We start from the raw sequence: 18,106 nt of genomic DNA on the forward strand, positions 1-18,106 counted from the left end.
GGGAAACCATTTGAAAAGAGACACATCTAATCCAAAAATAAATTCATAGACTACATATCAAAGAATAGAAGGTGATTTTCCATGCATTGGGACCCTGAAAGCAAGGAGAAAGAAGGATCTTATTCTCTGACAAAGTGGAGTTCAACCTAAAACTTAGCATAAGAAGCAAATAAGGTTACTATATATTAAGAGAATAATTCAACAAGAAGAGAAAACAATTATATATATATATATTACCAGTGTACCCAACTTCCTAAAACTACATAATGGACCATAAAGTTTGCTTATATAAGTACAAAAGAAAGTTAATATTCATAATGCACTAAAGCCAAAAATTAATGACAAAAGGCAGAAATTTTACAAACAACTAGATTTATAAATCACACACTCATGAATACCTAATGAGTCAAAAAGAAATCAAGGAAGGAATTAATTCCTGAAATCAAATGATAATACCTGTACAACATACCAGAACCTCTGAGACACAATCATCTAAGAAGAAAATTTATTGCTGTGAATGCTCAGATTAGAAAGACAAAGTAAGTTCAAATAAATGACTTAATTATACATCACAAGGTACCAGAAAAGCAAAAACAGTACAAACCTAAAGGTAGTGCAAGGAAAAAAAATCATACAAATCAGAGCAGAAGTTAGTGAAATTGGGTCAAAAAATTACAAAGAAGTCAATGTATCAAAGAGCTGATCTCCAAAGGAATAAAAGATAAAACTCTCTGGCCAAACCTATGAAGAGGAAAGAAAACACCCATATCAATGCAATTAGAAATGAAAAAGGTGAAATCATACTGTACATTGCCAAAATCTAGAAGATCATTAGTAACTATTATCAAAATTTGTACTCCAACAAATTGGAGAATCTAGGAGAAATAGATTCCTAAACACATATGAATTTCCAAAACTAAACCGAGAAGATATAAATACTCTGAGCAATCCAATGCTGGGCAATGAATTTAGGAAGTTATTAAAAACCTACCAAGTAAGAAAATCCCAGAATCAAATAAATTCACCACTGAATTCTACAAGAACATCTGGGAAATATAATGCCATTACTCTTTGAACTCTTTAATGATATTGAAAGGTAAGTAATACTGCCAAACTTCTTCCTGGAAGGTAGCATTATGCTGATTCCAAAGCCAGACAAAGACCCAACTGAAAAAGAAAACAACAGGCCAACTTCCTTAATCAACACAGACACAAAAATCCTGAAGCTACTGGTAAAACTGCAATAAATCATCAAAAAATAGGCTTTGGGGCCTGGGGATTTAGCTCAGCGGCATAAGCGCCTGCCTTGCAAGCAGGCAGTCGTGAGTTCGATCCCTGGTACCGATAAAAAGGAAAAAGACCAAAAAAACAAAAACAAAAACAATAGGCTTCATCCTAGGGATGCAGGCATTGTTCAGATATGCAAATCAATGAAAATTATTCAATGTTATATCTCACATAAACAGAAACAAGAGTAAAAATCAAATGACCATATAAATAAACGCATAAAAAGCCTTTGACAAGATCCAACCAACATCATTAATGATTTTTTAAAAGCCTTGAAGAAAATAGGTATAGACAGACCTTCTTATCTCAATCTGATAAAAGCCATTTATGACAAACCTACTGCCAACATCATATGTAAAAGGAAAAAAGGCTTAAAGCTTTTCCTTTAAAATCAGGAACTAGACAAGGATGTCCACTGTTATCACTCCTGTGCAATATAGTACTCAAAACTTTAGCCAGAGCAGTTAGACAAGAGAAAGAAATAAGAGTAATACATTTGGGAAGAAAGAAGTCCAAGTGTCACTATTTGCAGATGACATGATCTTTTACATAGAAGACACAAAAATTCCACCAAAAGACTCCTAGAATTAATATCCAAATTCAACAATATAGCAGGATAAAAAAAAATCAATAGCATTCCAGTAATGAGTAAATCTTGGACATAAGACAGGAAGAAAGGAGAGAGGAAGAGTGGCTAAAGGAGGAAGAAGGGAAGAAGGATGAAAGGAAGAAATGAGGGGAGGAAACAAAAATGGAGGGAGGAAAAGAAGGAAGTAGAAAAAGTATGATGAGACAACCAAGAAAAAGTGACAAGATCAGGACACCTGGCCCACTCCTCATTCCCCATGCAATTCAAGCCCCCATTTCCTCAGGCCCAGGTAACTTTCTTGGTGTTGTTCCTTTACTCCACACACCTCTGGGCCCTAACCCCATTTACCACAGAAGTTGCAGGTCTTCAAGCTGGGATTCAAAGTTCTCTTGTACACATTTCTATGACTTAATTTCTCACTCAAACTTCTTTTTTTTCTTTTTAAAGTTTTTTTTAATTAATTTTATTTAAAAGGAAAAAGAGAAAAGCACAAAACAAAACAAAGCGGTGTAAGGGTACACATAATACAGAACTACAAAAAAAAAAACAGTAAGAAATCACCTGTTAATAGATTACATATTATCATCTTAGAAATAGTTGCTCAAATCACAGTATCAAAGAATACAAAGTGGACATTCAAACAATGAAACTGCAAACAGCTGTGCTCAATGATCCAAAAATATTAATATAGTCAGCTGTTTAACACCCCTAAACACACTTGCTGTTATATCCGTTAGAGCTCTTTTTTTTCCCCTCTCTTTTTTACAACAAAATTTACACATTTTGGATTTTATTACTCCTTAGTTCTTATTACTTTTTTTGGGGGGGGGAGAATAAAGTCAAATATGGCAAAACAAAGCTGTCAGTCAAAACCAAGGATAGACATAGCACATGATGTAAAAACAGAGTACAAGGTAATCAACAATGATTATCAGTGGTCTCTTGTTTCCTTAAAAAGAATTGTCTATCTCATTAGATATTATAAAGTTGAACAAAACAGTAGAGAACAAGACCTTAGGCATTGTAAACATTACAGGACTTCCAAAGGAGACAATAGTCACTCAAACTTCTAATGCCTTCTCCTTTCCTAACTAATGCACAGTGTGCTTTAGTTCAGTATATAGAAACCACTGGAGACCATGTGGCCTCTACCTCTCCACCAGTCCAAACGCTATTGAACCATGTCACTTCCTCCAAAAAGTCTTTTCCTGTGACTGTTGCTTCTCCTAAATTGCTAGAACCTTCGCTTTGTACCACTATGTGAACTGACCAAACACCAGGATACCGTTGCCACTTTGAGAGTGAAACCTGCAAGAGAACGGAAACCAAGCTAAACATATTATGGGCTTCCTCATGATGCATTGCAGAAAGTAAGTGCTCAATGATATTTGGTTAACAAGTAAAGTTTATCCTGTCAAAACACTTTCAAACATAAATCTGCATGCAATACACTTTCCTAAATGTGTTTTGAATTAGTTATTCATTCTGAGCTCTGTTACTTTCAGAGAAGTTTGTGTATGAGAAGGGGAGAGAAGATAGATATCTTGTGGAGAGAAATTATGAATTTCTGTGAATTAGGTTAACATATTACAAAAAGGTAGTGGTTTTTATTAGCAACACAATAGTGTTAATATTTTATTGTTTTGTAGGTAAAAAGTGTGTCTTGTTGGATTTTCTTTGGCAAAGTAATTCTCAAAATTTCTTAAAAATTAAAAATAGAACTATCGTATGATTCAGAAATCATACTTCTAGGTATGTAGCCAAAACAATTGAAGGAAAGGTCTTGAAGATATATTTGTACACACATGTTCATAGCATCATTATTCCCAAAAATTAGAAGGTGGAAGCAACTCAAGTGTTCAAGGATAAATGAATAAATTATATATATAGTGGCTTAGCTGACTATGGACTGAATCCTCTACAAACTTTGAGCCAAAAACCAGTATTTCTTCCTTTAAATTGTGGGTGTTGGGTATTTCATCTCAGTGATGAGAAAAAGTAAGATTTTGATACTGAGTGGGGTTATTGCTGTGGCTTTCTGATCATGTGTTTCAGAATCCTTTGGAACTGGTTCATGGGAAGAGAATGTAAAGGTTTGGAGATGCCAGCTTGAGAAGCAGCCCTAGAATGCTGTAAGCTGGGCTTGATGGGCGATTTCTGATCTAAGCTCAGAAGATGAAAATACTGTCAGAAATGCGGATAAAAAAGTCAGGCGCAGGAGCTTCCAGTTGGGAACAAGGACTTCATTGGCAGTTCATTATAGACCATGTGTGTCATGCTCTGGCAAAAAAAAAAAAAAAAAAAAAAAAAACTGTCTACATTTTGTTCATGTGCTGCGACTTTGGGAGAGACTGAGAATGAGGGTGGTAAACAAAGTAACCTGACAGAGGAGAATGCAAGGCAGGCAGACATTCAGACTAAGGCTTGAGTACTTTTGGGAGCTTCTACCCAGCTCCATATTGTGAATCAGTAAGAAAAAAAAATCTGAAACATTTAAAAATTTTGCATTTGGCCAGAAAGAAAGCTCCACTAAAATTGGAGCCTACAAACATGAAACAAAGGAGAGATTCACTGCCAAAAAGATTAGCATTTTAAAAACCCAAGGGTGAAACAGATGAACCCATGGCTCCATAGTAGGGAGAGACCCCACAATCCCGTGCACTGGTCCCTGACCAATTCCACAATCGTCAATTCCAAACCCTAGTCACAGTCACCACCAGTTTTGAGCCAGCTCACCAATTCTGAGTTTCCCCTCTGCATGAGACCAATACACATGCCAACCAACAAGCTGATCTGATCTTGGGTGAAGCCAAAGTCTGGTATAGAAGATCATGGTTGGATTCCACTTAATTTACCTGAGTATATTGGAGATACTTCGTTGTTGCAAATAGTCCTAAAAAGCCCAGAGCCACGCAGATGACCAACAAACAACCAACCTGATAGAGAAAGGGGTCAGTGACCTGGAGAAGAGTAAAGTCTGAAAGAGTCACCTGCTTCAGGGAGAAATAATGGATGCGCTAGCCCCAAGAAAAGCTCACAGTTGTTGTAAACAAAAATAAGTCAAATCAAATCCAGTGTGAGGTTTTTCCTGAGGGTTACTTCTCCACAGTGGGATAGAATTGGACAGAAGGATTCAGTACAGCACCTGTCATACTGTCAGAGAGACTTTAATCAGGTGCCATTACAGGAAATGATTGATCATGTGGGACTGAGCCAGAGAACAACAAAACAGCTTCACTCCAGAACTGAAGTGTTACCCTGACAAAGTGACTAAGTGAGAAACAGCCGTGGGAGACAGACTTTTGACAGGGTGAGGGCTAGACACAGATCTCCAAAGATTCCCTGAGTTCAAACTCAGACAGGAAGAACATGGAGCCTGCATTCTGCAGTGGGAGGACAGGTTTCATGGACCTGGCTTTCAGAGGTGGCTGCATCTGAGGGTGATGGCACTGAGCCTAGTAGTCTGCTTGAGTCCCTGCCCTGCTGCTTACATCCAGAGAAGCCCAGTGGTCTGATTCCTTTTGCATGTACCACCCAAGTGAGGCTATATCTCAGCTTGGATTGTTGTTGTGGACTGGGGTTTACAGATGAAGAGACCCCTTGAACACACAGGTCACCAGAAAAACCACAGGCTATAAAGAGGGGCAGAGAAGACTGTGACTCTCTAAATTCCAAAAATGTAGATCCTGGAAGAAAATCACACATCTGGAAATGCATAAGAATGTTGTTTTATTTTTATTATAAACCAAATTTTTCCTCCTTTATTGGTTTTTGGGTTTTTTTCTTTTAGTTTTTTGGTGGTGTTGAGAATTTTAGCTCCCATTTCCCCTACCCTTTTTTATTTTTATTATTATCTTTGTTTATTTGTTTGATTAGGTCTTCTTTTTGTTTCTCTTTTGTCTTTTCTCACTCTCTTTTAATTTCATACTTTATTACTTTATTATTTTTCTTTTTTTTTCCTCTGAGTTACTTTTTTTTTTTTTTTTTTTTTTGAGCCAAGGATTGAACTCATGACCTCCTGCTTGCCAGGCAGGCGCTTAAGCCACTGAGCTAAATCCCCAGCCCCTCTGCTTTACTTTCTATGTTTTATCATTTATCCTTTTCTTCGGTGGTTTTTTGTTACTTTTACTAATATTACTAATTTCCTCTTTAATAGGAGCCGTTATTTCAGTTTTATCACCCTATTCTAATGTTCTATTGCTTAATTTTTTGAATTCTACGTTTTTCAGGCTCCCATCCCCTGCTTCTTTTATCCTTACAGGTGTAATCATTAAGCTTTGTGACTCTGTAGGTAGTTAACTATATCTTACTATGGTTAAACGGAGTTCTATTGTTAATGGATGTAATATTTTTCTACTGAATAAATATTTAATTTAGATCAATATCTGGTTTGTTTTAGATTTTATACTATAAAAATATCTCCTATCTATGATTAAGGGTATTATATTATTGGTTCTTAAAATTTGTTAGTATTCATTTTGTATTTAGTGGTAATACTGAGTTTGCTAGTCTAGCCCCGGTGACTATTTCAGTTACTTATTCTCATTACTGAAACAAAATACTCTATGCTCAAAGTGAAGGAAGACAGATTTATTTGGCTCACAGTGTATAAAGCTTTCAGTTCATAGTTGGCTGGCTCCAAGGCAGGGTGGCATGGCAGAGGGGTGTCACGGAAGAGAAACAATTAATGATAGGCAGAAAACAGCAAGGTACAAATGACAATTAGTGACCGTCTTTCTGTCCCTTATATTTTAACCACACTACCCACCCTCAGGGCAGACAGCACTCACACCCAGGATAGGGCAACCTTAATCCTAGCATCACATCGTGAATCAATCCCAGAATTACATCCTTGATCCCAGGAGCAACAACCTTAGATCCAGCCACTTCCAAAAAGTCCCACCTATGACCACATGAGACTTTGGTGGAACATCTAGCTATAAGCCATAACAATGACATAGTTGTTAATTAGTTTTCTCTGTATACCAGTATCTACATTTCCTGGGGGGGGTCATAAAAACAATACTGCAGGACATTCCCAAAGAACTGGGAACTGGGCCAGTTAAGCTGAAACTGCTTTTCCCAAATAAATGAAGGTAGTTGGAACAGAGGCAAAGACCAAGAGTTAGATGCCCCCATAGGACATCTCTGAAAACACATGAACTAAAGATGTCTCCATACTAGCAACAAAGCTACCTACTATAATCAACCTACAAGCCTCAGCACCAAAACCAAACAAATGCAAAATAGGAACATGAGAAAATAAGGAAACAAAATGCTTCCCAAAGGTCCCAACTTCCCCAAATCTATCCAGGGACCATTTAGGGAGAAGAAATCAAAATATACACAGTCAGAATATCTGAAATGGTAACAGTGAAGGTAACAAAACAGACCCATAAGACATTTTGCAAATTCAAAGCACATATAACTAAATAAATAAAGACCTCAAGGAAACAGATGACAAGTGAGTCTAGAAAAGACACTAATAAAAACTAGAGGAGCTAAAGAAAGAGATGTATACCATGAATTCTCAGTGTAGAAAAGAATTGGTGTCCATAAAAAGTTTCAAACAGAAATAAAAAAGATTAAAAATTCTATGAAAGTATGGGCAGCACAAGTGACCAGTATGAGGACAGTGTGTCAGATCTAGAACACAGGACTGTGGTTAGTGATCAACTAGTGAGAGCTATCTTATAAATCAAAAAAACCTATGAAACATAGATCCATCATTTGCTAGATGATGCAAAGAAGACTAATTTAAGATTAATTAGAATTACTAAAACATCAGAGAGTAACACCAAGGCCATAGGAAAACATGTTTACAAAAGTAATAGAAAACTTTAAAAACATGCAAAAAGAATTTAACACACAGATAAGTGAGACATATAAAACCTTAAGTAGCCATGATCAAAAAAGAATCACCCCAAAAATACCAAAAACCCAACACAAGAACAGAATCTTAAAAGCTATTTGAGAAATATCAATGAATTACTTTAAAGGAAAATTCATCAGAATTATAGCATACTTCTCAATACAAACCTTAAAGGCAAGGACAGCTTGAAAGAAAATGCCTTTGACAAAATCCAGTATCCATTCATAAATAAAACCCTGAAGAAAATAAGTATAGAAGGACGTTATCTCAATATGATAAACAGCCACTTATGACAAACCTGCTGCCAACATCATATTAAATGAGAAAAATCTGAAAACTTTCTCTCTCAAAGCAGGAAGATGACAAGGATGTCTACTATCACCACTAATGTCCACATGGTTCTTGAAACATTAGTCAAAGTTATTACATAAGAGAGAAATAAAAGGGATATGTATTGGGAGGAAGAAGTCAAAGAATAATTATTTGTAGATGACGTGATCCTCCACTTGCAAGACCCAATAAGTTTCACTAATAGATTCAAATAGATAAGAAAATATATAAGGAATTCGGTAATGTAGCAAAATTCAAATCAAAACAAAAATTAATAGTGTTCTTATACACAAATAATGAATTAACTGAGAAGGAAATTAGGAAAACAGTACCACTCATAGTAACATCAAGAAAAATTAAATTCTTAGGAATTAACCTAACCAAAGAAGTAAAATACCTCTACAATGGACATTTGATCTTTCTAAAAAAGACTATTGAAGAGGACACTAGAAAGTGGAAAGATATTCCATATTTCATCATAGGCAGAACGCATATACTCAAATGACTATACTTCCAAAACTGATGTATAGATTTAACATAATCTCAATCAAAATATTAACAACATTCTTAACAGACTTAGAGAAAACAATCCAAAAATTCATATGGAACCAGAAGAAATCCCAAAAAACTAAAGCAATTCTGGATAATAATAGCAAAGCAAGGGGCATGCCAATCCCCAACTTCAAGTTATATTACAAAGATAATATGATCAAAACAGCATGGTACTGGCACAAAAACAAATATGTAGATCAATGGAACAGAATACAGAAAGAAAGAACCCCACACACATTCAGCTATTTGATCTTTGAAAAAAATTAAAAAAAAAAAACATTCACTGTAGTAAAGATAGCCCCTTTAATAAAAGATTGCTGGGAAAATTGAATATCCACATGCAGAAGACTGAGCCTAAACTCTTATATCTCAACATGTGCTGAACTGAAATCAAAATGAACCAAAATGTAAATGTTAAAGCAGAAAGACTTAATCTGCTAGAAGATAGAATAGGTAAAAGTCTTGAGGACATAGGCATAGGCATGGATTTTCTGAGCAGAACCCAAGGGATGCCAGAAATAATACTGAGAATCAACAAACTGGGTCATATCAAATTAAAAAGCTTCTGCACATCAAAGGAAACAATCAACAGAGTGAAGAGATAATCTACAGAATGGGAAAAACATTTTTCCAGCTTTTTTTCAGAGAAAGGACTACCATCTAAAATCTCAAAGTAACTCAAAAACTGAACCCCGCCACCCAAGTAAAACACAGAATGGAAAATATGCAACTATCTCAATAAAAATACCAATAACACATCTCACAGAATTAGAGAAAACAATCCTAAAATTCATTTGGAACCAGAAGGCATATAGAGTAACAAAAGCAATTCTGGGCAACAAAGGCAAGGATGGGGCATTACAACTCCTAACTTTTGAAACTATACTAGAAAGCTACTTTGATAAAAACAACATGGTAACAGGCAGGTAGCTTATCTGTCAGATCTAATGCTCATGCTTTGACTATATTTGCTTTAATTTCTTGGAAAATTTGTCTTGCCTAGAGGATGCCAAACCCCAAGTAATCATATAGATAAAATAAATCACAAATGTACTAGATTAATTTTACTGGGATCTACCAGATCTTATCCAGAGAGAGAGTTACATGACACATATCAAAGCCTTAACTAACTGTAATTAACAACTCTTAGATGACACTGAAGTTGGTCTCTCTCTTCTAAATAAAAAAGTAAAATTAATGAGACAGGCCATCCTCCAAAATCAGATGACATTAGACATTCTAACAGCAGCACAAGAGAGGGGGTACTTGTGCATCTATAAAAACTAAATGTTGTGTGTACATTATTGATCTTACTGCTGTTATCTCATTAGCTGTAGAAGGTATTAGATTAGATGACAAATTGTTACAGGCAGCTGAGTTAGATAGAAATATTATAGGCAGTCAGATAGAGCTAGACCCCCAAAGAATCCAGTGCACAAGACCAGATTCTTTGCAACTGTGAGGGAGATAGACACCTCCAACTGTGGGCCAGACCTCAACTCAGAAGATAAAACAAATGCATCCACATATTTCCTAAGGATAAACATCAGGTATTGATAAGTAGGAATCGATCCCATTGAGGAAGCCAGAAAGAGCCACTAACCCAGCTGCCTACAGGAAAAGGCCCTGTTTTGTATTTGTGTCCTCTTGCTATGTGACTTGCTTCCCCATTTGATCTTGATTTAATAAATTTTACCTGAGCAATTATACCTGTAATCTTACTGGTTGACCATAACTCTTTCCCCCCTGGTGCCCATCTTGAAACCTCCCATTTTTCATTACCTTGCACTTGCCTCACTTCATGATTTTGCTCTATAAAAACCCTAAAAAAGACAGGATCCTTGGAAACCTACTCCAGACTCCTTCTGTCTCTCTCTCTTGCACAGAAGCTTTCTTTCTCTCAATAAATATATTCTTCTCTTAAAAACAAAACATAATAAAAAAACCAAAAAACAATTTGGTACTCTATCAGGGACCTGGCCTAGATTTCCAATCTCCCAAATGAGTGTCTGGCAAAGGCTTAAATAAATGAGATAAGTGGTATGATTTTAGGGATCCAGGAGGATCAATACTCTCTACAGAGTTTGGGGACTCTGGTGGCTAAGACAGGGAATGCCTCTGGGCAGCCTATATTTATTATTTTTTTCAAACAACATTGGAAACTGAACAGACCTTGGGAGTGGCTCAAGGACTTTGCAAGTAACAAATTATGTTAACAAGGAGAAGAATCTTAGGAGAAGATCTGCATGTTGCATTTCACTACAGGGGAGACATACCTGTAGCTACAGTCTTTATTTAGTTAACTGGAGGTGGAGCTAGGTGTCCTCAGCCATTATCTTATCTTGTCTGGGCCATGCAGCAGCACTGCATGTGGATTCAATTTCCTGTTTCAACAGCTCCCAAAATATTCCTCCCTTTTGTTTGGTTGTTGCATGGAATTGGTGGTCAGTTAAAGCTTGTAATAGCTGTTTTAGGAGACCCCTTGCAATTTAAAACCTGTACAGTCCATCAATCTATAAAAATAATCGGTTACCAGTGTAGCCAGCAATTATCAGAAGATATTTGTGATTTGGGCTTCTTTTAAAGTTAACATTTTACTATGGTACTGTATTATATCTTTTGAAGTTATACTTTTCTACAGGAGGTTCAAGGTCAAGTTGAGATCTATATTAAATACAGTCAGTTTTTTGTTACCTATCAAGGTCAGTTAGGTGTCTTCAGGAATTACCTTGGAACCATTCATAGCACCTCTTGGCTCTACAGTCAGTGTCAATAGTAAGGATGCTTGACCAAGCTGCTTTCCATGAAAGCTTGGGAGATGTTTTCTCCTGGTGACTTTTATTAGGCACACCATTCATCCAAGATCACTTTCCTTTGTGGTCTCATAGTCTTCTTGATCAGAAGACCAGGGACTTGTTGAGTATCTATGGATGATGCAACAGGGGTTCTTTTATGTCCTGGGTCCTTATTAATCTTGAAGGGCTGGTGCCAAAATATTGACTATCCTATTAGCTCATCTGGTGTTTTTCTTTTTTACATTTTTGTTCTCCAAACATCAGTTGTTGAACATCCACAAAAAAAGATTGGTAACAATACAGTGTATTAGAGGCAGTAAGTGTAACATTACTATCTTAGCTAAATATGAAGCACCTTAGAACATTAAATGAAACTTATTTTTCTACTATCTATGGATATTTTAGCATTTGAATACCTATGGTGTTACACAAAAAGTGAGAAATCACAGAAAATGAGAAAACAAAATCATATATAACATAATAGCATGACAATCATGACATTTTGTAACATATCTGAATTCTTTGACATAAAATACCCCTTTCAGTCAATTATCCCTACCTAATATAAAAAGATTTTATCTAACTTATTGACCTTTAGTGGAATGTGAATCTTATAAGTTTTTGGTCCCAGCAGAGGTGTGAATATGAAACAAAATTTTGTTACCACAAATAATCCCTGTTTAACATTTTGGAAAGCCTGCATATTTAGAAGCATGAGTACATTAATATACCATGTAGTTAATAACAATGATTTGTCATAGCCACATGAAACTTTTGTATCCAAGCATTTTAAAAGCAAAAACCTTATTGTATTTTTTATTTTGGTGATGACCAATATGAACATATTGCAATAATATATTTTATATAACTTTAGTTGGGGTGTCTCCCCATAAGGCTATGGAGATCATTGGGACCTCTGATCAATAAGCAAAAACTGGTTAAAAATGTTACCAGGCAGGTGCTTTCTTATTTATTAGTTGGAGTCCTGGCCAACAATCCCAAACCCAAGGAATTTTGTTTACTCATCTTAATAATCTTTATGATGACTTATGAAAAAACCAATCATAATATTTAATCCATTAATTTTTAAACGAGAAACTCTTGAGTCAATAATAAACAAAAATATATATTACATTTATATATTCAGTCTTTGTGTTATTTGGACCAGCTGGCAACCTAGGTGGAAGCATGCTTTGTAAATCTGTAACTCAAACAAACCTTTGATCAAATGATCCAAAAATGCAAAAGAAAAAGGGAAAAAGAAAAATTGTTGAGCTCAAAATAAAAGGAACAGCTGTTTACAGAATGGACAAATGGACAAACAGACGATTTCATAGATGATCTGTACAGATTCAAACAAATACAGAAACAGGCACACAGTTTGTTAGGGTCTGTGAGAACTCCCTAAGTTTCCCAGGGGTTATTTATATACTTGTATCATGCCCCCTTGCTGAACTATCTTACTTCTTACTCCTTGTATTCTCAGTGTTGGAACATCTGTTCGCCTCCAGCACACCATGCCCTCAAGGCATTTCTCAGGAGCTCCATGTCACTGAGCTAAATCTTCTCCCCTCCTTTGGACTGGCTCTAGGGGCAAGTTTGGTCAAATAGGTTCATCCTCTGGAGAGTTCAAATCAGTGGAGCCATTGTATGGGACTGCCTCCAGCATCAGCCGTGTCTCCTGCCAGGGTTGTATATTCCTGGATGGAAGCTACCTCATGGATCCATTGCCTGTTAAGACACAAGCATAACCTTACCCCACATTATTAGTTGTATTGGTCCTTTCCACTTTCTTGTGTTGATGTCTTTCCAGAGCACTTGAGCCCTCTGTTGGACATCACCATTGGCTGCTGACCAGTGGAGCTCTACAGGGGTCAATTTGCTGTTTGTAGCAGGATTTTAAAAATTTAATGTAAAAATAACGAAATTTAACTGTGCTTGTGGAGGTAACTGTATTTCCCCCTTTTGTTTATTTAATTGAGTTTTTTGTTCTCTTTCTACAGTTGCCTATTCTTAAGTGTTATAAAGAATTCCTGTAATGTGTTTAATATGCCATAGTTGAAAAAAGGATTGTAATCATTTGCTTATGTATGAAGGCTCATTGTTAGTTTTTAGGGTATGTGGAACACCTATAGAAGCAAATGATGACAAACAGTGTTGTTGAACATGGCCAACTTTTTCTCCTGTGTGATAAGTTGCATGAATTAAATGAGACTATGTGTTAGTAGACACATGAATATATTGTAGTGTACTAAACGGAAAAAAATGTGTAATATCCATTTGCCAAATATCATTACATTTTAAACCTCTGGGGTTATTGCTCTCTGGTGGCACAAGCCTAGGAATCTTTTGACAAGTAGGACAAGACATAATTTGTCTTGTTTGAGCCCTGGGTACTTGAAATTCTTTGATTAGAGTCTTACTATTTTGATGATGGTAAGAATGAGAGTATCTAGCTACATCAAATGGTGTAATAAAAGCAACTAGTGAATCAACTTGTTGGTTACCGTGTGCTAAAAATCCACGTAAATTAGCATGAGACCTTATGTGACCAGTATAAAAGGGTGCTGTCCGATTATGAATTGCCTTTTGTAGTCTAAGAAACAAATTAAAGAGTGGTGAATCTACGGTTGACGATACAATGGCACTCTCAAGCCACTGAGTAAGGTAAACTACATATGCTGAGTCACTGATTATATTAATAGGTTTGTAATTAAATTGTTGTATGACAAATAAAATAGCAGTGACCTCAGATCTTCATGCAGAAAGTCCTGGAATCTTTATTACCTGCTGAAAATCTTTACTCCAAATTGCAGCCTTGCCTTTTGATGAGCCATCAGTAAAATAAATTGTTGCATCAAGAATAGTTTCAAATTTAGTAATTTTCAGAATAATACACGAATGCGTGAGAAAAAATTGAAAGATAAGATCACTAGTAAAGTGATTATCAATTTGTCCTATGAAATCTGTGAAGACTACTTGCCAAGATAGCTTGTAAGTGGGTCAAATATTGATTTCAATCAAGAGGTAATACAATTGTAGCAGGATCAATACCAAAGAGTTATTTAGACCTTACTCTTCCCATGGTGACAATCTTGGCAATTTGTTCTAACTGTAAAGTTTTGACTGACTGGTTGGAAAGATAAAGTCATTCAATAAGGTAAATTTGTTTATTATAATATTGTCCTATGCATAGGAGAATGAGGAGTATTTAGAATACAAAGAACAAGAGGATATTTGTATTTATTCTAAAAACTTGATGCTATTGTAACATTTTTTTTAACTAAAACTAGCTCTTTTTGAGCCTCAGTAAGCAAACTTCAAGGGGAATCAGTAGCTGAATCTCCCTGTGTATGATATAAGTGTTTCAATTAATAAGTAGCAATACCCAACTTTGACCTTATCCAATTTATATGTTCTAATAATTTTTGGAAGTCATTTAAAGTTTTTAAATGATCTCAATGAAACTGTAGCTTTTGTGGCTTTATTGCCCTGTCAGTCATCATTGTTCCCAGGTAACAATAAGGGATGGACAATTGTGCCTTGTCTGGAGCCATGCAGCGAACAAAAAAATATTAAATGCATTTTTTTTGCTTTTGTAAATATATTATATAATTGTTCTTTAATTGGAGCTGAAAATAAGATGTTGTCGATACAATGAGCAATGTATAAGGAAGAGTAAGTTTGTCTAACTGTAAGGCTTGTTGTACGAAAGGCTGACACAAGTTTGAACTATTTTTTATTTCTTGAGTCTGATGATTCACTTTTGACCTCCTCTAAAACTTTCAAATCTGTTTTTTTCATTTGCCCTTGTTCTGAATTGGACTATTTCTACCAAAAAAACCACACTTTTTTATTTTAATAAATCCTAGAGTATTGTGGATCTATTGGACCCTCTGTGATGCTCAGGTAAACAAACACAAAACCAATTAGATGGAGCAAAGATGGGTACAAATTCCATTTTGCCACATTTGCACACCTGCATCCTCCTTGCCATTTGTCATATCAACTGAGTAAACACATAGATTGCTTCCTGTATCTCTCAGGAAAGATACTGAGACACACAACCAGCAACTATAATGCTAAAGTAAAAATCTACAGTAGAATACTAAGGTATGGGTCCACTAGGCCCGGTTTTATGTCTCTTGGAGTGTTTGCCCCGCTGGAATGTTATGACTTTGACAATTCTTAAAGATAGACTAAATGCATTTTGCTTAAAGATATATTCATGAGTCTTTTGGGGATCAGAGGCAGAATATTATGGTTTATAACTAGATGTCTCCTCAAAGCTTCATGCATTCATAGGTGGGACTTTTAAGAGGTGATTGGATCAGGGAAGTGTGATACTCACCAGTGGATTAATCCACAAGTGAGTTTATAACTAAATGTGAGGTAGGAAATAAACCCTGAGCAGAAGAGGCGAGTCACAGGGGCGTGGCCTGGAAGCGTCTCTCTTTCTCTCTCCTGCCTTGATCACTCTCTGCTTCCTGTCTGCCACGCCATCAGCAAACCTCGTCTGCTGTGCCCTCTACCATCTGACCCTGCCTTGGAGCCAGCTGACTATGGACTGAAACCTCAATAAACTGTTAGCCAAAATAAGTCTTTCCTTCTATAATTTGTGGGAGTTAGATATTGTGCTTCAGCAATGAGAAAACTAAAACAGCCAATAACAACAACTAAAAATAGTATGTGATTCCACTAATGAGAAGTACCTAGAAGAGGAAAAGTGATAGAAATTAGAATGTAAGCTACTAGGGGCTGGTGGCAAGGAAAATAGTTGTTCCGTGGGTATGGAGTTTCAGTGTTGCAAGATGACCTGTTACACAACAATGTGAATGTATTTGCCAGCATTGAACTCAGTGCTTTAAAATGGTCAGGATCATACTTTTTGTTGTCATTGTTGTTGTTTTGAGACAGGGTCTGACTGAACTTGAACTCACTGTGTAGTCAGGGCTGGCCTTGAAATCATAATGATCCTCCTACCCCAGGTTCCCCAGTGCTAAGATTACGTGGGCCATGCTGGGCAGGATGACACATTTTATGTTTTTTTCACCATAATTAAAATTTTGAAAAACTTACAAGTGATTCTCAGAAAACAAGTCTGATCATATCCTTTGTTAAAAACATTCAGTGGCTTCCTAGAATTCTTAGGAGGACCTATAAGGTCCAGGTGGTCTGACTGTCTCATCACTTACCCCTCCTGACCTGTACTCGGTTTCAGCCAAGTAGACTTCTGTACCTGACTATTCTGTGTTCTCTCTCATCCAGGGCTATCTCCTCTCAAGTTCTTAGTCCCAGCAGAAATGTCGCTTTGAGGACTCTACCCCAACCACTGCCAGCCCAACCCAGATCATGTCCTTGTGCTGTGGTCTCCTCATACCCTTTTCTCTCCTTTAGTTTGGATTTGATCAATACCACTCGCTCCCACCAAGTCAGAAACTCTGTGGAGGCAGAGACCACAGCTTGTTTTTAATTTCTATCATACCCCCAGCATCTGGCCTAATGCCTGGCACCAAATAATCTTCATCATTAATTGCTCCAGGGTTGGCAAAGGCCAAGGAAAGCAAGTGGTATGAAGCTTATAAAAATGTAAGTATCACCTTTCTAGAAACAATGTGGTAATGTATAATAAAGGCCTGGAGACATTAGTACTAGTAATTCTGCTTCTAGAAAATGTTCCTACAGGAGCACAAAGCATTAAATTCATGGATGCTTATCCCAGCATTATTCATCTCTGCCAAAAACTAGAAACAAGTTACATAGGCTTCATTAGCAGAGGATTTCTAAACACTGTGGATTCTTATGGATACATTTCAGAGCCCTTTCAAACAATGTTGTTCTTCTTTTGTTTCATGTTTTTTCCGTGTTAAGGATTGAACCTAAGGTCTCCTGCATGTGTAGGCAAGTGCTCCACCACTGAGCTCCATCTCCATGCTTTTGAGAAATGGTGACACAGGGGAAATGTCAGGATGTAACATCAAGTAGAAAAGGCATAAGTAACAAATGTTCCTAAATTTAAAAATTCAGATGTAGAGATAATACATGGGCTCAAAATTGGTGGAAGCTGATGCTCCAAACTGTTAATAGCAGGTTCCCTTAGATAGTGGCATTGTGAACTATGGTGGTTCCCAAATGCTCGTGCAGGAAAGTTTAGAAGCCAATAAAAGGTTGACTAGAGGAATTTATTTTGAAGCTGCAAGCAGACTTTTGCCTTAAATTGCATGTGCGTTCTGAGTGACTTTGAGAGTGCTTTTGAAGATTATGGGAGAGCACGCCTAGGGCACTGTGATGCTGACCTTAACGATCCCCCCCCTTTTTTTTACTTTTATATTTGTCTGGTTTTCTAAATGTTTTACAATGAGCATGTATTGCATTTTATAATCAGAAAATTATTAAGGGAAATATTATTTCACGAAAGAAAGAAATGTCTGTGTGTTGGAATGAATGAGCACAGTGTCCCACTCAGGCACAGAGGCGGCTAGAAAGGTCTTGCCAGCCCCGAGCCAGCCGCTCAACCACTGCTGCCCATTTGCAACCCTGCCCAGTGCCTGGTATCCATGGGTGTCTCTCCTCTGGCTCTGACACAATGGGCCACCTTGACGCTGCTGCTCGAGAGAGCTCCGTGGAGCAAGGAGCTCCCAGGAATGTCCCCCCTCAAGGGCTCTGGGCAACAATGGGCCA

General features: G+C 36.8%; 1 protein-coding gene across 2 annotated transcripts in view; it reads left to right on the top strand.

The window, feature by feature from the left end:
- Ocrl (OCRL inositol polyphosphate-5-phosphatase) overlaps positions 1-6,258 on the top strand; it is a 65,740-nt gene extending 59,482 nt beyond the window's left edge. The window contains exons 25-26 of one of the 2 annotated variants that reach the window (XR_010046646.1): positions 3,115-3,246; positions 3,932-6,258. The gene's annotated coding sequence lies outside the window, so the exon portion shown is untranslated. The remainder of the gene's footprint in view (positions 1-3,114; positions 3,247-3,931) is intronic. The other variant, XR_010046648.1, reaches the window with a different exon arrangement.
- The last annotated feature ends 11,848 nt before the right edge of the window (positions 6,259-18,106 follow it).

This window comes from Cavia porcellus, unplaced genomic scaffold (genome assembly GCF_034190915.1).
Source record: "Cavia porcellus strain 051 isolate PalLab524CR breed Dunkin Hartley unplaced genomic scaffold, mCavPor4.1 scaffold_3, whole genome shotgun sequence".
Taxonomy (NCBI): Eukaryota; Metazoa; Chordata; class Mammalia; order Rodentia; family Caviidae; genus Cavia; species Cavia porcellus.